Genomic DNA, 20,684 nt, shown 5'->3' with positions numbered 1-20,684 from the left:
TAGGAACAGGAAACCAAATACCGCATGTTCTCACTTGTAAGTGGGAGCTGAATAATGAGAACACATGAAAACAGGGAGGGGAACAACACACACTGGGGCCTGTTGGCAGGGGTGGGGGATGTTTAGGGGAAGGAGTACATCAGGATAAATAGTTAATGCATGCTAGGCTTATTACCTAGGTGATAAGTTGATAGGTACAGCAAACCACCGTGGCACATATTTACCTATGTAACAAACCTGCACATCCTGCACATGTATCCCGGAACTTAAAATAAAATAAAAAGTATGTGCATGTTATGGGGACCCTCCAGTGTTTCTTGCACCCACCTCCTCCTTTTCATTCCCATAGCTATTGCTCCAGTGCAATCTGGCATTTCCCCTTCCCAGGATCTCTCTTAACTAGCATCTCTCTCATGATCAACTGTACACAGTAGTGCCAGGATCATACTCTTAAAGTATAGCGCCTATCTTTTCACCACCTTGCTCAAAAACCTTCAGTGGCTTCCAGTACAGTAGAGAAGATACTCCACTCTCTCATTTTCTAACACTTACATGGTGCTTGTTATGTGCCAGGCATTGTTTTAGACGTATTATTATATATTATTCCTCATAACAACCCTGTGATGTAGGTACAAATCTTATCCCCATTTTACAGAGGAGAAAACCAAGACACAGTTCAAGTCACTTGTCAAAGGACACGGTATGTTTCAGCACTGAGGTTAGTACCCCGGGACTCTAGCTCCAAAATTCTATCTCCGTTTCTTTTTCTGTCTCACCATTCTCTGACTGAACCAAATGCTTTTCTGCTTTGGGGTCTTTGCTTACAATTTTCTCTTTTCCTGCTATACCCTTCTCCCATATTTTCCTATCTATATCCATCGAGATCTGAAATGCCACCTCTTCCATGATGCTCACCCAGAGACCTTGTCGATTCCACATGTATACATTTGTATACGATTCCACATGTATACATGTATACATTCCAAATGTATACATTTATCTGCTATAACACTGTATTTTCTCTTTTTTTTTTTTTGGACCGCTGAACTTTTCATTGGCCTTCTGCTCCCCAAAGGGTACCCTGCTTCTGCTGGCTTAATGTTTCAGAACTTTGGGGTCATTGGTCTCAGACACCACTTTGCCATCCACTATCCGGCAGGTGGTGGTCTTTTGAATGGTTTGCATGGAGTTGCTGCTGTCCAAGGCATCACCAAGATTGAAGTCCTCGCCATCTTCCAGCAGGCAGCGGTAGGTGGTGATCTCAGCCTCCAGGTTGACCTTGATGTTCTGCAGGGTCTCATACTCCTCGGCCTGGCGCTACCCCTCTGCCCGGGTCTGTGCCAGCTCTGACTCCAGGTAAAGCAGGATCCCGATGAGCTGCTCCATCTGCAGGGTGTAGCGGGCCTCCACCTCCCTCAGGCTGTTCTCCAAGCTGGCCTTCAGATTTCTCATTGCGTCCAGGTCAGTCTCCAAGGACTGGACTGTACATCTCAGCTCCGTGAGTGTCGTCTCAGCAGCTCCAACCTTGACGGACTGCGTGGTGACCACTGTGGTGCTCTCCTCAATCTGCTGAGACCAGTACTTGTCCAGCTCCTCTCTGTTCTTCTGAGCCAGCTTGTCATATTGGGCCAAGATGTCTGCCATGATCTTGGCGAGGTCCTGAGATTTGGGGATCTACCTCCAAGGTCAACCCAGAGCTGGCAATCTGGGCTTGTAGGCCTTTTACTTCCTCTCCGTGGTTCTTCTTCATGAAGAGCAGCTCTTCCTTGCGAGCCTTGATCTCTGTCTCCAGCTGCAGCCAAGTGACACTGGTGTCATCAATGACCTTGCAGAGCCCATGGATGTCATTCTCCACAGATTAGTGCATGGCCAGCTCCGTCTCATACTTGACTCTAAAATCATCAGCCGCAAGACGGGCACTGTCAATCTGCAGAACGATGCAGGCATTGTCCACAGTATTTGCGAAGATCTGAGCCCTCAGGTCCTTGATGGTCTGGAAGTAACGGCTCCAGTCTCTGAACTGGGGTCCCTTCTTCTCCAGGTGCTCCCGGATTTTGCTCTCTAGCTTCCAGTTCTCCGTCTCCAGGTTCCTCACTGTGTTCAGGTAGGAGGCCAGGCAGTACTTCAGGCTTTGCATGGTCTCCTTCTTGTTCTGGATGCCTCCCATTCTTGCAAGACCCCCAGCCATCCCCGCGGACAGGCCCCCAGACCCCATGCCGCCCCAGAAGCTGGAGGAGTGGGACATGGAGATCCAGGAACCAGAGCCCCTGCTGCCTGCATAGACGCTGGCCGTGTTGCTGACTGGCCGGGCACTGTAGCTGGGCGCCTGGACAAAGCCCAGGGACCAGTAGTTGGTGGAGAAGGTAGAGCGAGTGGTGAAGTTCATGCTGTCCACAGAGGAGAGTGAGAGGACAGGACTCAGGCTTTGCCGACGACCTGTATTTTCTAGTATGTTAATTTGAATGTATATTTCTAAGTTATAACTCTTGGAAGAGAACCATTTCTTATTATTCTATTTTTATTTTATCTTATTATTTCTCACTGTCCACCTTCAGTACTTATTAACTGTTCCTGACACAAGGGAGACTGCTGTGCAATAGCTACAACTGCAGTAAATAAGCTAATGGGTGAAATCATGATACTTAAAAAGCACAGGCCAGGTGTAGTCGCTTATCCCTGTAATCCAAACACTTTGGGAGGCCAAGGCGGGAGGATTGCTTGAGGCCAGGAGTTCAAGACCAGCATGGGCAACATAGTGAGACCCCCATCTCTACAAAAAAAAATTGAAATATATATATTATAGACACTAAATAAATATTAATTGACCTGCAAAGATAAGTATATTCAAAAGACTCTAACACAAGCTCTGAAGGCAATTCCAGAACTGTTTTGGACACTGATATAATAAATACATAGCATTCCAAAAGAATCACTTTGAAAATGACCAAAGATTTTCATGGCTTCAACTATTATTGAGTACCTACTACATGTCAAACATAAATATATGAAAAGACAAAAATAAAAGTCCTGAAGTGTTTAATTAAAAAAAATCACTCTAGCTCCCTCATATTTTTAAGGAAGGAGGTCTAAATGATAAAAGTATCATTGGGAACTCTGCTGTGGTATAAAAGCCTCTAAAAAACATGCCAACTGGGCACAGATCTCCCTTCAGTGGGAATAATCATCACTAGGAACCCAAAAAAATTTCCTAAAAACAATGGGATATAATGCTTATACCCACCACACCTGCTCCACACCCTGCCAGGAATTTGCAGGAAGCCTCATGTTTTGTATATTTTACATATAACAACTACTATGTATGAAATTTGTGGGAATTTGAGATTCCTGGGTAAAAGATGCCATACTTGTTCAAAGTATTAAAAAAAAGATAGCTTCATCTGCCATTAAAAACACAGCTTTAAAAGAAAATTAAACAAAAAGAGGGGAAGAGGGAAATTCGGCTTTAATATCTCTATTAAGGGGTATGTTTAAAGCTGAGCTATTTCCTAGATCTGTATATAATATCCTTAGCAGAGAGTCTAGGTTTTTAAGAACTGTAGATTTTTCTTCATTTCCACAGATGTCTGCTTCTATTTTGAGATGTCTGATTCTTCTGATGAAATAAACCCAATCAAAATGTTCATTTTCCTTCAGTTTTTGTTTATTTAATTAACATGATTTTCTACATGATTATAAAGGCCATAATTATATTATCAAATCCCTGTCAAAGTAATAACTTAATGTAAAACGTTAACACTTAGCAGTGTTTAAAACAATATTAAAAAAAAAAAACAAAACCCTGTGTATGAATAGGGTGAATTTATTCAGACTATTTCCTCTGGAATGCAAATGAAAATTTTGGCTATGCTTATTTTTTTATTATATATTATTGCAAGGAGAAACAGTTTTTAGCCTTTATGAATAATAAATGTCTATCCCAAACCAAGACCTTTTTCTGATTGGTTTATAACGGACACCAGCTATTATGAAACCAGGAATGATAATATGACAAAAGAACACAGGACAAGCAAGGTACATATTACCAGGTAATATTTATAGTTAAAATATTTGAGGATAACACAATCAGAAGTACGGGGCTAAAAGGGATTTCATTAGAATTTTCTCTTCCCTTTGGTTGGAAACACATGCACATAGCCATTCTAAATACATTAAGAATATTCTTTGTTTTTAGCCTCTCAGAGTTAGAGAGTCTATCATCCTCTTTTGTCTTCCATGCTGTGTTTGTATGCTCCACTGAAGTATATTTCTCTTCTTCTGTCCTGAAGATGGAGAGCTGGCAGCCACCTTTCTGTAGCAAGAACCTTTGTGTACTTGAAGATAATGTTTAATCACTCATCAGCCTTATTGTCTCCAGAATAAAAACAAAGTAGAAGGTTTTGTCTTTTGTTTTTTAAGGATGTCAGAGGACATGGTTTATTATTGGCCCATATATAACATTCAAAGTCCTTACAAGCAAGTGAGGGAAGAGGAAAGGAATACACAAGAATAAAGGTCCAGCAGGCCAGCTGGAATGTAAAAGAAAGGCTAATAGGAAGAAATAAAGAAAACATTCATGGAGAGCTTTAAAAGTAATATTTGAGTGCTTATGATATGCAAGGCATGGTGCAGAGTCCTTTATACAGTTGTCATCATCACCATCATATTAGCTAACACTCACTGAACACATACTTTTGTGTCAGGTACCATTCTAAGTGCTTTTCATGAACTCACATAATCTTCAGGACATCCCAAGGGTGGGGTTATTACTACATTTCAGAAAAGAAACTAAAACATAAGTTCATAATACCTTCATATATTTGGTGCTTTCTATAAGGTTAGACATATTATTTCTTTTTGACAGATAAGAATACTGAGGATCACAGATTAAGTAACATGCTCAACGTCAAAACGGCTAGTAAGTGACAGAGCTGGGATTTAAACCCAGCACTGTCTGATTCCAAAGTAGTTTTTGACTACAGTAAATCTTCACTATCATCAATAGGTTCTTGGAAACTGACTTTAAGTAAAACAAGATATATCAGGTCTTCGAATAACACTGTTATTATAATGTTGATGATTAAAAATTGGTTTATTTGTTGAATCATTTAAAGTCAGTTTTCAAGAACCTCTCAATGATGTTAAGTGAGGACTCACTGTACATGCTTAACTTGATTGAGAGAAGAAAAATAATAATGATGATGATAAGCACGAGCAGTTACAGAGCATGTATTATATGCCAGGCACTGTTTAAAGTGTAACTATTAACATATTTAATCCTCATAACAATCCTATGAGAATGAGTACTATTATTATTTCAATTTCACAAATGAGGAAACTGAGACACAGAGAGACTAATGTACTTAGTGTTATTCAGCTGCCAATTAGGAAACTGGGCCTCAAATCCAGTTCCAGAGCCATGCTCTTACCAAAGCACTATTAAAATATATAATGAAAGCAATTGTTTGGGATACTAAGAATGGTCTCCCAGGTAAATATACATTGACACTATTATATAGCTAATATTTATTGAGTGCTTACTAAACTCTTCTAATAGACATTGTAATGTGCCACCCAACTCCCCCTAAAATAAAGAATAAAGGATTTATTTCCATAGCTAAAAACATTGCTAGAAGACGACACCCCTTAGTTGCTGTCAGCTCCCAGGAAGCTGAAAAAAACCTGCCTCAGTGTTGGCTGAGGTCTTCGTTGGAATGCACCGCAGCTCACCTTCCACAGGTATTGACAGCACCCCCTAATAAATAACACTCAATGTTAATCTCAGGTCTGCTTCTCTAGGAAAGCAACCTGTGACAATACTTAATCTCATTTAACTTACATGATCCTATACATTAAGCGTTATTATCCTCATATATTCATTTTACGAATTAAGACACTCAAGCTTAAATCGTCCAAGGTCACAGAGCTAGTCAAGGATGGAGTCAGAACTTGAACTGAGATTGTCTAATTCGGAGGCTTCACTCTCAACATCTGTGTGATTGCAGAGGAAAAGACTTCACTAAGTGAGACCTATCATTGGTTTAGTATGTATTTTTTGTTTAAAGTAGAGGTAAGAATAGTAGTTGGAATGACCTGAAATGCAAACAAGGTCTCCTGAAACAATTTTTCCTCTAGGCCTTCTACAACTTATTTCTTGGGAAGAAACAACTGAGGACAAAGTTGCCATATGATAGGGAAGAGGAAGATATTCAATTAAAAATATACCCTTATATATTAAATTACCTTGAATTCGAAGATAAAGGTTTCACTCTCCAATATGAAATGTTTATCATTTAATACATCTGTGTAGCATCTTTCCTCATATGAAGGAAGTTGAAAACATAAAATGCCAGCATGTGGCCCTAACTTTAACGAGAAGTTACAGTATGCTATCTGTCTATAATATCCTGAAAATATGGAGTAGTGTTAAAAGGTAAGATGGGATGAGACGGCTTGAGGTGGCATAGAGCCATAGCTTTTGCCTCAGTTATGACGGTATACAATCACAGATTTTATCCAGTGTTGTAAATTTCCTGGTGCTTTTCTCCATCTTTATTGCTTTTTCCAGGATAGAATGATTCAAGACATATACAAATCTCTTCACTCATGTAGGCTTAAATTGTGTGGAATCCACTTTTTAAAATTACACTTTTTTGTAATTGCCCATTATTTCCAGCGGAGAAAAGGGAAAATTTGCAACTAAAAAAAATCCAAATATTAAATGTATCCTCTCAGTATTTGTATGTTCTGGGTACATCTTTGATTTCACTTAAAATATAGAGTAAATAAAAAATATACCCAGACATAAGAGGGCCTGAAAAATCCAGTTCAGAGAAAATGAGATGCAGTTAGCAAAGATTACATGCATCAGTGAACTGTACTAAATTGAACACTTTTAAATGCCAGAGATTTTCCCCGTGAAACTGGGGAGTTTGAAAGAAAAATCAATAATGCTGGGGAAGGGAAACCTTCTTCACACACCTCTAATTAGTCATAGCAGAATCTGGTGGATTTCCATATTATGACTCGATCAAACTTGTGAAATTGGTTTTGATCCCAGACTCATTTGGTACATTTTCCAGAAGAAGCTCCACTCCAGACAATGAAAGGTTTTTTCAACCTTGAATGAGCCTCAAGATCACTCTTTCAGTTTGTACCCATCCTATATTATGTTCAGTATCTGTATAATGTTGACAACAGCAATCTCCCTGGGATTACCCTGTAAAAGCTCCATTTCTAAGAACAGGCAAAGTATCTTCAAACTGGCTGGCTTCAAATTTAGCACGAGCCTTCAAAATCTGTATTAGTAAGTGAAACCAGGCATAAAGAGGCACACTTCTTCAGATCTTTCATTTTTTAATAAATCAAATAAATATTGGCCATATTGTTTATATTAGGGCATGCACCCTTCTGTAAAGTCATTGCTTGAGTTTAACAATGGAGTAGGTAAAAGGTTTCTGTATTTTTCTGCATAATCAATACCAAACCTGCTGATGCAAATTTATCTGAACTCCAGGGAACATATCCTTTGAAGTTCTGGGAAAATTTTAAATATTGTGTGCAAATCAATAAGTGGACAAAAACATCTCTGCCAATGTGTTCATTTTTATTCAGAGAGGAAATATATCTTTAAGTGTAATCTCTCTCTCACTCCCTCTATGAACCTTTTCCCCCAATCATTTCCTTTACAAAAGAAACTCATGACAATCAGCTGAACATAAAACATTCTTTTTGGCATAATTATAAGTGGTATGGAGGTACCTCTCTGAACAGGATGATTATTCAAGCCCTAAAGAGTCTTCCTCTTTCTGCCCTTTTATAATGTTCTATTTTTCTCTTTTCCCATCATTTCACATCCAAGTTTTGGAGCCTGAGTTAACTAGGATGGTGTGAGGGCATTTCCAGAAGGCCTAATTTGGTAGCATGTCTTATTTTGAATGGGATGCATCTATGAAATTAAAAAAAAATTTTTTTTCATGATTGCCTATTTTCACAGTCCACTAAGCAAAAACACAAAGCAATTTTTTTTCTTACTCCCATTTTCCCTTTCTCCCTTCATTTTCTTTCTTCCCCTGTGGAGTTCAAATTAAAAAAAGGTGAAAATTGAAGCTGTTGTATGGAAGGCGATTGCAACATGCATATTTGATTTTTATGATGGATCTAAATTGCTGAATAAGGCCATGGAACAAAGGGAGACTGCGGCTTCCTGCCCATCACATGCAGCCACTGAATGCAGAACAAAAGCTTTGGCCATTAGGGGCTCAGCAGGGAGACACATTATATAAATGACTTTGTCTTCCCTGCCCCCTCCCCCCCACTGGGTGCACTGGACAGGGATGGGTGTGTGTGTATGTGTGTGTGTGTCTATGTGTTATGGTTTGCTAGGGCAAGACATAAGAAATCCTAGGAGAAGCAATGGGAATAGAAATGAACAGCACGTTATGATTCAAAAGGGCCACGCTTTCCTCACTACACCAGTGTAGCTCTTAGTGCTGTGGTCAGAGTGCCACCTAAGACAACTACTCCCCAACAAAACTTGGTGTGTATTCAGAGTAACCTGTAGCTTTTCTTTATACTGTTTTCTTTCTTTCATCAGGAATGATGAAGTAGAAGGAAAAAACATTTAGAGAAATATAGAGCCCTAGTATTCCAAGGTAATTGCTAGGTCGGCTTCAAGAACAAACAGACATACAGTTTACTGTGGCACCAGTTTCCTAGGAAAATACACTCTAATTCCTCCTTCCAGGCTCAAGGCTTTTCTTTCGGCAGTACAAGAGATGATATCAATAAAAACGTCCTAAGCTATCACATAGCAGAGTCGGTCTATTTTTAGGGGGCCCCTGTGGTGGTGACTTGAATAGGTACTACTATTTTATCTAGTTTGAAAAACCAGCAATTCTGCACACACCTTCTCAATAATCTCTGCATGGTATTGCAGTTTTGTAGAAGAATTTTATTAATTTTTTTCTATTTTTTATTTTCCTCATCCCTGTGAATTACCTGAAGATGTAAAAGAATTTTAGTAAGCTTCACAAAGGTCAATCTTTCTACTACTTCTGGTATCAATGAAAGGGGTAAGGAACAGGAGAGAGTCTCTGCAGATTCTAGGTTGAAGCACAAACTGTACATTATTAAAGGTGACACAGTGAACTGGGTATGTTAGGACTGACACCCAGGTCAGTGGACCCCTGTTTCCACCCCAACTGTCACTAAACATTTCATGTGGGGAAACGTCTCTGTGGTTAACTTTGTACTTCAGAAATTGTACTAGGATTTTCCAATAATCCTCCAACTCTCTAATGGGAGAAAGCAGTCCTACCATGAGCCAAAATAACTGAAGGCCTTTCTATCATGTGCGTGGAACCAGAGCTGAGGGTTCTTGGAGAGAATCAATCTCAAAGACAAAACCAACTTAAGGGTGTATCTTGAAGTCACCTAACAATAACTGAATTGTGTAAAGCTAGCTAAGGGAAATGCCATGAGACAAGTGCCATTTGTCACATACCATCATTACTCTGTCAAAATGGGCTATTCATTTAAAATAAGGTAGAATCTTATGACTTATATAAAAGTTGAGAGGTTATGAGGGACAAAGAGTGGGTTGTCGCTGTAAAGTAATTCAGTTGTGAGCTACAGAGGTCACCAGGCTATCTTTTTATCAGTTCCTTTGGGTCTCACTTTAAGGTAGTATTTAAATATTTTTTTAAAAAGATAAATCTTTCTTATTGGATGGGAGAAGGTCTCTGCTTCATGGATTATGGATAATAGAGAGACTTATGCTTATCAATAGTTTTAAGTAACTGGGATGAATAGAAGGTTAGGGAGAGTCCTTTAACCCTGTATGGCCAGTGGTGAGGGGGTAACAGTCAATATGGATAAATAAGAAGATGGATGAGTACAGTAGAGATGAGACTGCTGAATACTTTATTCATTTATTCAGTTATTAAATATTCATTAATCGACTACTAGGATTTCATATACTGTGGATTCTATGTGAATAAGACAGGCACAGTCCCTGCCCTAAATAATATAATAATCTTATGGTTGGGTGTTGCACAGAAGATATAAAATAGTTATACAAATATATACATAGGTTAACAAATGACAAAAGATAGAAAAAGTGAAATGTTCTATGAGAATGTTAACTGAGAGAAACTATCTCATCCTTTAATGAGCAAGAGACATTAAGTTGAAGCAGGAAAGAAAAAGTTAGATATGCTGTCACCACTTACATTTCACCTTTTGGAGTGCATCTTAAGATATCAATTAAAAATATGAGTCAAGGAAATTATGTATTTCTTTAGGCTCTTATATATCTTCACCTCTCCTTTATCCTATCAAAAAAGGAAGTTTATTATTTTGCTTAAAAGTAAAACAAAATACCAATTTAGCTACAGGCCTTAGGTAATTCAAATTTAATTACTTCAGAGTAAAAGCCAAAGGTCACAAAGCTGTAACTGTTCTATCCAACATGGTAGCCACTAGCCACACGTGGCTGTTCATACATTTAAATAAAATGAAGTAAAATTTCAAAAATTCAGTTTCTCCACTACACTATCTACCCTTCAAGTGTTCATTAGCATACTGTACACTACAGCTAGAGGCTATTAAATTAAAATTAACTAAAATTTAATATGCAGTTCCTCAATGGCACTAGCCATGTTTTGAGTGCTCAATTTCAAGTGAGTAATGGCTATCATAGTGAACAGTGCAGACAGAGCATTTCCATCATCGCAGAAAGTGCTATTGGATAGTACTGCAAAACTACCTGGCACATTCTCCAACTGTTCCCTCTCCAATTTCATTTTTTACTCTTCTCTCCTTGCTCATGTCCCTCCAGCCATGGTGAAATCCTTGCTGCTGCTTGGGCACACTAGGCATACTCCTACTTCAGGGCTTTTGCATGATTTGGCCCCTACTTTCCTCTCCAGTTCCTTGTCTCTACACTAGCCATGCTGGCTTCCTTTCTCTGTCATTGCCAGTCTTTCTTGTCCCAGGGCTTTACACATATCGGTACCTTTCCCTGGAAGGCTCCTCCCTCCCTGCTTTACTTTTCCTTCAAATATCACCTCATTTATCACTTCATTAAGAAAGCCTTTTCTGACTAGATCAAATTTTCCTGTTACAAACTCATGTTCCTTTCTCTCATAGAACTTATTACAGTGGCAGGTTTACATTTATTGTGTCATTTTTAAATTCATGACAGACTCTTCAAATCCACTGAGAGCTCCACGAGGGTAGGGACCATGTCTGTTTTTGATTACCACTGTATTCTCAAAAGGTAGCAGAATGAATGGAAAAAGTAGGAGTTTAACAAACATCTATGAGTGAATTATGAATGAATGAATGCTGGGGAATGGCAGCCAATGGTATAATAAGTTAAAAGATGTATGTTGTGTTGCTTCTTCCATGCATATCAAACACCCAAATTCCAAAGGTTATACACAGTGAACAAAAATGAATGACAGGGATTGTAAAAATGTGGGAGGTATAAAGTACTTCTTTTAGGTTGATAAAAAAATACTGCCCCCCCAAAGAAAAATTGTTATTTGAAAATGATAGAATTATGAGTGTTATTTGTATTATTTTTGCTCAGCTAAATTTTCTAATATTTTCCATAATAGTGTATTAATATTGTAAGCATGTTATTTTTTACTGCAACATAAAATCATTCTGGCTTCAGTGCAGCAGAAAACCAAAGTACCTAGGAGGGGCAGCAGTTAACCATAAGAGAGCTTTTTCCCGCCCCCCTTCTAGACACATAAGAGTTGAATTCTTGGTTCATGGCTAGCTGAGCATAGATCTCAATAATCATTCTCATTCTTATATATTAATTTCAAAGCAAAAGATTTTAGTTTACAGATTCCAACTTTGGTTTCTGATACTGGGTTTGCTCCCAAAATTGTATGTTCTTTTGAATGTAACAAGTCCACATATTCTACCAATTGAGATTAGTTCTGAGGAATTAAATCTATTCACTTCTTCAACAAACATTTTTGTATGCCTTTTTTTTTTTTTTTTTTTTTTTTTTTTTTTTTTTTTTTTGAGACAGGGTCTTACTCCGTCACCCAGACTGGAATACAGTGGCATGATCTTGGCTAGCTGCAACCTCCACCTCCTGGGCTCAAGCGATTCTCCTGCCTCAGCCTCCCAAGTAGCTGGGATTACAGGCGTGCACCACTACCACCTGGCTAATTTTTGTATTTTTACTGGAGATGGAGTTTCACCATGTTGGCCAGGCTGGTCTCGAACTCCTAACCTGAAACGATCCACCCACCTCAGCCTCCCAAAGTGTTGTGATTACAGGCATGAGCCACTGTGCCCGGGCTTTTTGTATGCCTTCTGTAAATGAGGCATTGTGCTGGGGAAATGGTCAGCAAAACACATATTAATACATCTCTTTCAGCCTTACTAACCTAGCTAATTCCTAGGTGAGCATGTAAGATAAAAATTCAGTTACCACCTGTCACACACATTATTTCATCATACCCACAAGAAAATGTTTTAATAAATAATTTTTTAATGCGTGCTATTTGTAGATGTGTGAAAAATGCTTTTATTTATTGGTATTATTTTCATAAGGGGTCTCTGTCACCCAGGTTGGAATACAGTAGAACAATCATAGCTCACAGTAGCCTCAAACTCCTGGGCTCAAGTGATCCTCCCGCCTCAGCCTCCTGAGTAGCTAGCATTACAGGTATGAGCCACTACGCCAGCTGAAAAGTAATTTTTTTGTGGGGGGGGGAGCAGATATGGTTTTGTTCAGTCACCCAGGCTGAACTGTGGTGGTACAATCTCAGCTTACTGCAGCCTCAACCGCCCTGGGCTCCGGTGATCGTCCCACCTCAGCCTCCTGAGCAGCCAAGACTATAGGCATGCACCACTATGCCTGGTTAATTTTTTTATTTCTTGTGAAGTTGGGTTTTTGCCATGTTGCCCAGGCTTGGAAAAGCACTTTTACAGAGATATTATCTTAGCATTGTTTTCGCTATTGAAAATTTAAGTGCTCAATATAGTTACACAAATGATAATATAACCATATTATGGAATATTACACAACTATTAAAATGTAGTACAACTATTAAAATGTAGTACAACTATTAAAATGTAGTGGCAGAAGTATATTTACTACTACAGCAAGATAATGATATGCTGGTAAACACAAAAGGTTTCAAAACTGTGTTAGGCAAGAACGTATTTATATAAAAATTGTATAAGCAAAAAGGTTGGAATGACATCAAAATGTTATCTGCTATATCAATGGTTCTCACCTGTGCTTCATATTAGAATCAACTGGGGCACTCAATAAATATACTAATGCAGGATTACAATTAGAAATTCTGATGTAATTGACCATATGAGAGGCCTGGGCATCAATATTAAAAAAACAAAAAAACAAAAAAAACCACTCTAGATAATTCCAGTGTGCACCCAGACCTTCTTTTTAAGGCCTGAATTTGTTTAGTTATGCCTTTCTTATCCTTCCTCTAGAACCACCTTTTGGCTTTGCTGATGTCCTATATTGAATGTTTGTTTATTATTTCATTAACTGCTATTTTTAAATTATTTTCTTTCTTCTAGTTCTTTTTGGTTTTCATTTGTTCTTTTTTCTACTTTCTTCAGCTGGAAGCTTAGATCACTGAGTTTTTGGCTTTTCTTCTTTTCTAATATAGGCATCTAAAGTTAAGATCTTCCTTCTATAAGCATCCCTTAGCTATGCCCCCCACGAATTTTGATATAAAGTATTTTGATTGTAATTTATTTTAAAATATTTCCTATTTTTCTATTGTGATTTTTCTCAAGGCATGGGATATTTAATAGTGTATTTTGAAATTTCCAAAAACACAGAGCTTTTCTAATTATCTCTACGTTGTTCTTTTCTAGTTTAATTCCATAGTAATCTAAGATTATACTCCATCTGATTTCAATTTTCTCTGAAATTTGTTGGTACTCTATGGCTAAAATATAGTTGTTATAGACTGAATATATGTGCACCCCTACCCCCTGCATATTCAAATGTTGAACTCCCAATCACCAATGTGGTGGTATTAAAAGGTGGGACCTTAGGGAGGTAATTAAAATCATAAGAGAGGAGCCCTCATGAATGAGATTAGTGCCCTTTTGGAAGAGATCCCAGAGAGTTCTCTACCTCTCCTCCTGCCATCTTAGGATACAATAAGACAGCAATCTACAAGCAAAAAGAAGGCCTTCACCTGAACCCAATCATGGTGGCACCCTGACCTTGGACTTCCAAACTCTGAAACAAGAGAAACACATTTCTGTTCTTTATAAGCAACCTAGTCTACGATACTTTCTCAAAACAGCCTGAACTACCTGAGACAATGGTCCAATTTTTAAGTGTTGTGTGCACTTAAAAATAATGGGTATTATGTAGTTATATATTCTGAAGTTTTTACATACAAAATAAATAAGTCATGTTTGTTAATTGTGTTGTTCAAATTTTCCCTCTATAAATTTGTGTTTGTTCAAAAAGTTATTGGGAATGGTATGTTAAAATCTTCTACTGTAAATATGAATTTGCATTTCTCCTTCTTGTCTTGTAAGTTTACATTTTGAGGCTATGTTATGAGGTGCATACATTTTCAGAATTATTTTAGTTTCCAGGTGAATTAAATATTTTCTCAAGAAGTATCACTATTTTTCTTTAATATGTTTTTAAATGACATCCTTATATGATATTAATATGCCTTTCCCATATATGTTTCGTTAAGATTTGAATGATTGGTACACTGTATTATTGGTTCCAGTTCTTCACCCCTTCCTGTATCCATATCCTTTGCCACATGACTGCTGTTCCTTAAACTAGAGGCAGGGTACCCTCCCTGCCCTTTGACTTTGGGTTCAGTCATATACTCACTCTGCTTTGAGAAGTTAGTAACTGTGCTGCAATCAGAGCCTTGACTTGCACTTATTCAACTGAATTTGCTCATGCTTCCACCACCACCATGAGATTATGTCCTGACTTCTAAGGAAGAACAGTAGACCTGGACCCAAATTCCAGTTTGAAGCCAAGCTAAACTTAGATCTGTTCATCCCAAGAAGCATGAGAAAAAATAAATTATTTTTGTCACTAAATTAGAAGCATTACTGTAGCAAAAGCTAATAGATAGAGAAGATGGTAACCTAGACATAGGATGCTCCAGTAGCAAAAACCTAAAATAATGTGATAGATTTGGAATCAGAAAGCAAGTAGTATGAAACTAAAATAGCAAGCTGGAAAATGGCAAGGAAAACAGTTACAGGAGACTAGAAAAATGATGACTCATAGCGGCAAAACATTTGGTAAGAATGTTGCATGGGATAATATGAGAGAAAAATTATATAATAAACTTGTGGAGTTCAGGTAGTAGAATATGAGGGAAAATGAACACATGAGCTGTCTGTTTTGTGCTGCATTTGGTAAGGTACTACAAGAAAGAAATGACACCAAAAAAAGTGGTCCATTTCCAAGTAGGATTAAAGTGACAATGAATTGTCCAGACATTTTAGAATTGTAAAATAAAACTGTTTGCTACCAAGTAAAAGCTATGGCCATTAAGAAACAGCTTCAGAGAGAAGATCAAACCCAGGGAACTGGGTAAAGACCACATTAAGAATATGGCTGTCAGACCCTGTGCTAAGACCTCTGAAAGATAGAGGTGCCTCACAGGTCATCTCTACTTGAGAAAAAAGGGTGACTTCTAGAAATATAAAAGGCTTACTCCCACAGATATGTGATGTACCCCCAAGTACCTGTAATATAAGTCTAAAGAGAACAACATGTCTAAAAAAGAATTGTGGGTGTGGGTTTTGGCATACAGAGTGAATTGGAATCAAACATGAAAACCTAGACAGTTTTCGAGACAGACAAATTAGTAGAAGCATGGCCGGCCTGGCCTAAAAGAAGTGGTGATTATTTGAGGTGTAACACACTTGTGGGGCAGAGGATTCTGGGAAATTAGTGGAGTAAGAGACACCAAGAATCTATCTCACCACCTAAACAAAAATTTCATTGGCAGAATCTAAGATAACTATTTTAAAACACTGGGAACTACTTTGAAGGCTTGCAACTTCTAGAGGAAGGCTTGGACAGTAAACAGTGATTATTTTCAGGTAGCTCTTAGCAAGGTGGCAGCTACGCATTCCGCATCCCCCAGCCCCATAGCAAGCAGCCATGCAAGCGTGTTCCTGGAGCAGTTGGCACACAATTATAAGAGCCAGGTTGGGCAATAAGTGCCCTGTGCTCCAAATATTGGGGAGCCATGCTGATAATCACTGATTGCTGATGATGGACGGACAGACACAGAGACAGGCAGCCATTGCTTTAAGTCCCTACCACTCCAGCTGAATCAATTTCCAGGGGATTTAAAGGACTAGCATATTTTGTGCCCCTAAAGTTTTATCTTTTTCTCTTTTTGGGAGTTTAGTATTTAAGAACTAGGAGATTCAAATGCAGCCACATATACAGAGGATTTAGAAAGTCATGGCATAAGCCCAGGGAAAGGCATAGGCTTAGAAAAAAACTTGAGTTTTTAAAATCTTAAGTTGAACCTTCAGGCTGATCCCCAGCATGGAGATAACCTAAAACAAAAATTTTTAAAGCAAACCCTGGGGAAGAGGAGGATGTAAAGTTCAATTTCTGTACAGTTATCAACAAAAAATTCACAAAGCATACAAAGCCATAGGAAAGTATGGCTCATTCAACAAAAATATTAAATAAACAGAAAATGTCCTTGACAAAGACAAGATGGCACTTACCAGACAAAACCTTCCAACAACTATCTTACAGATGCTCAAAGTCCTAAAGAAAAATTAGAAAAAGTCAAGAAAACATAGTATGAACAAAGTAGAAACACCAATACAGACAGAAAACATAAGAAACTAAAAGAAATTCTTGACCTGAAAAGTACAATAATTGAAATTAAAAAGTTTACTAGACATATTCAAAAGCAGGTTTGAGCAGATAGTAGAAAGAATCCGTAAACTTGAAGACAATTTAAATTATCAAGTCTGAGGAACAGAAAGAAGAAAAGTGAACACAGCCTAAGGCAATCAAGGTGACCAACACAGTGAAACCCTGTCTCTAATTAAAATAAGAGCCCCAAAAGAAGAGGAGAGATTATTTGAAACAGGAGTCAGAGAGATTATTTGAAGATAATGTGTGAACTCTCCGAATTTGATGAAATGCATGAATATAAACATCCACAAAGCTCAACTAACTCCAAGTAGGATAAAATCAAAGAGGCCCCACCAACATACTATAATCAAACTGTCAAAAGCCAAAGCCAAAGTATCTTCAAAGCAGAAAGAGAAGTAACTCATCACATACCAGATTTCTTCAACAAATGTATCAGCATATTTCTCACCAGAAATTTTGAAGTCCAGAATGCACTGGGCCAATATAATCAAAGTGCTAAAACAAAACAAAACAAAACTGTTAACCAAAAACTTTTATCCAGCAAAACTGTCTTTCAAAAGTGAGGGAGAAATTAAGACATTCACAGATAAACAAAAGCTGAGGGAGTTTGTTACCACCAGACTTGCCCATAAAGAAATGGTAAAGGGAGTGCTTCAAGTGGAAATAAAAGACACTAGAAAGTAACACAAAGCCATATGAAGAAATAAAGATAACCACAAAAGTAAATACGTAGGCAATTATAAAAACTAGCATTATTTTAACTTTAGTTTATAACTCTACTTTCTGTTTGTACATGACTCCAAAGTCTAATGCATAAAAATTATTAAGTCTATGTTTCTGTGCATACAAAAATTATCAGTCTATGTATAAAGATGTAATTTTGTGATATGAAAATGGTAACTGAAATGGCAAGGAGTTATACACAAGCAGTGATTTTGTATGGTATTCTGTATTTGTATGCTATTGAAGTTAACTCCGTGTAAGTTTAAATTTGAATGTTGTAACTTAAGGATGTTAAATGTAATTCCTATAGTAACCACAAAGAACACAGCTATGGAATAAACACAAAAGGAAATGACAAGGGAATTAAGACACCATACTATAAAAAATTAATTAAACATTGAAGATGACAGCAATGTAGAAAATGAGGGGTAAAAAATGCTATAAGGCATACAGAAAACAAACAGCAAATGAAAGAAGTCTCTCCTTAGCAGTAATTACTTTTAATGTAATTGAATTCAGTTTTTCAATCAAAACAGAGATTAGCAGAATGGATTTTAAAACATGATTCAAATATGTGCTGTCTATAAGAGACTCATTTTAGATCCAAAGACATAAATAGTTTGAAAGTGAAAGGATGGAAAAAGATATTTCATACAAATAATAACAAAAAGAGAACAGGGACAGTTATATTAGACAGAATACATCAAAAGATATTACAAGAGATATTACAAGATATGGTGGCTCATGACTATAATCCCAGCACTTTGGAAGGCCAAGGCAGACGGATCACTTGACCTCAGGAGTTCGAGACCAGCCTGGGCAACATAGTGAAACCCTGTCTCTAATTTTAAAAAAATTACAAGAGATTAAAAATGACATATATTTTAATAAAAGACTCAATACAGCAAGAAGATACAACAATTATAAACATTATACCTTATAACTGACCATCAGAATATATGAAGCAAAAATGGAAAGAATGGAAAGGACAATTCCACAATAATATTTGAAGGCTTAATACCCTACCCTTAACTAACTGGGATTTATTCCTGGAATGCAAGGATGGTTCAACATATGAAAATCAATCAGTTTTCTTCAGTTGGCTTTTTCCATTTTATATTTTACATGTATAGATACATGTAAACATATCATGTTAACATGTAACAGATATAATATATGTACAGATACATGTAAACAGATACAAAGTTAACAGAATGGAGGAACGAGAAAAAAAATAGATGATCATCTCAACTGATGCAGAAAAGCATTTGACAAAAGTCAACATCCTTTCATAACAAAAACACTCAACACAATAGGGATAGAAAAAAATCTACTTCAACATAATAAAAGCCATACATGAACAACCCACAGCTAATATCATACTCAATGGTGAAAGACAGAGAGCTTTTTTTTTTTATAAGACCAGAAACAAGGCAAGGATGTCCACTTTGCCACTATACTCAACATAGTAGTGGAAGTTCTAGCAAGGGCAATTAGTCAAGAAAATGAAAAAAAAAAAGAAAAAAGACATACATATTCCAAATAAAGAAGCAAAATTATCTCTGCTTGCAGATGTTATAATTGTTTATATAGAAAATTCCTAAATATGCCACACACAAAAATTGTTAGAATGAATGAATTCTGCAAAGTAGTAGGATGCAAAATGAATACTCAAACAGCAGTTGCATTTCTAAACACTAATAATCAACTGTCCTAGAAGGAAATTAAGAAAACAATGCATAAACAATAGCATCCAAAAGAACAAAATATTTAGGAACAAACTTAACCAAGGATGTGAAAGGCTTATATAATGAAAACAACAGAACATTGCTGAAAGATATCACAGGTTAATGGGTTTGAAAACTTGATATTGTTAAGATGTCACTAATACCCAAAGTGATGTACAGATTCAACATCAAAATCTCAGTAACATATTCTGCAAAAACAGAAAAATCCATCCTCAAAACCATATGGAATCTTAAAGACTCTGAATAGCCAAAACAATCTTGAAAAAGAAGAACGAAGTTGGAGTATTCATACTTCCTGATTTCAAAACTTACTACAAAGCCACAGCAGTCAGAACAGCATGGTACAAGCATAAAGATGACATATAGACCAACATAATAGAATAGACAGCACAGGAATAAATCCTAACATACAAAATCAAATGATTTTCTTCAATGATGCCAAGACCACTGGGGAAAGACCAATGGGGAAAAGACTGTCTTTTCAAAAAATGGTACTGGGACTTTGGGAGGCCGAGGTGGGTGGATCACAAGGAAAGGAGTTCGAGACCAGCCTGACCAACATGGTGAAACCCCATCTCTACTACTAAAAATACAGAAAAATTAGCGGGGCGTGGTGGCATGCGCCTGTAATTCCAGCCACTCAGGAGGCTGAGACAAGAGAATTGCTTGAACCCAGGAGGCGGAGGTTGCAGTGAGCCAAGATCGTGCCACTGCACTCCAGCATGGGCGACAGAGCGAGACTCCATCTCAAAAAAAAAAAAAATGGTGCTGGGAAAACAGGATATCCATATGCAAAAGGGTGAACTTGGACCCTTACCTAATACTATATGCAAAAATTAGCTAAAAATTAATAAAAAGCCTATACATAAGAGCCAAAACTATAAAACTCTTAGGACAGAACATAGTGCAAAAGCTTTATTTACTACAACGGATTTGGCAATTATTTCTCAAAAGTGACATGAAAAACAGTAAAAGAAAAAACAGATAAATTAGACCTCATCAAAATTAAAAACTTTTGGGTATCAAAGGTCACTATCCACAGAGTAAAAAGTCAATCCATAGAATGGGAGAAAATACTTGTAAATCACCTGTCTCATAAGAAATACCTGGAATAAATAGAGAACTCCTACATTAAGCACAATCATTTTGAAATATGTCTGCAAACTCCATTATCTGAATCATCTGTGTGATTCTGTTTATACTGAGTGTTGCTTCTCTTGGTTTTCTATTATGCAGTACTTTCTTAAGCTTTTTATTTTTGATAGAGTACCAATAGTGCTTATAAAAACATTGCGGTG

At 37.3% G+C, this 20,684-nt stretch overlaps 1 pseudogene; it reads right to left on the bottom strand.

Annotated features, from left to right (window-relative positions):
• Window positions 1-1,095: 1,095 nt before the first annotated feature.
• LOC101150436 (keratin, type I cytoskeletal 18-like) lies at window positions 1,096-2,386 on the bottom strand (annotated as a pseudogene).
• Between the last annotated feature and the right edge of the window lie 18,298 nt (window positions 2,387-20,684).

This window comes from Gorilla gorilla, chromosome 18 (assembly GCF_029281585.2).
Source record: "Gorilla gorilla gorilla isolate KB3781 chromosome 18, NHGRI_mGorGor1-v2.1_pri, whole genome shotgun sequence".
Classification (NCBI taxonomy): domain Eukaryota; kingdom Metazoa; phylum Chordata; class Mammalia; order Primates; family Hominidae; genus Gorilla; species Gorilla gorilla.
This window is presented reverse-complemented; position numbering and strand designations above follow the sequence as displayed.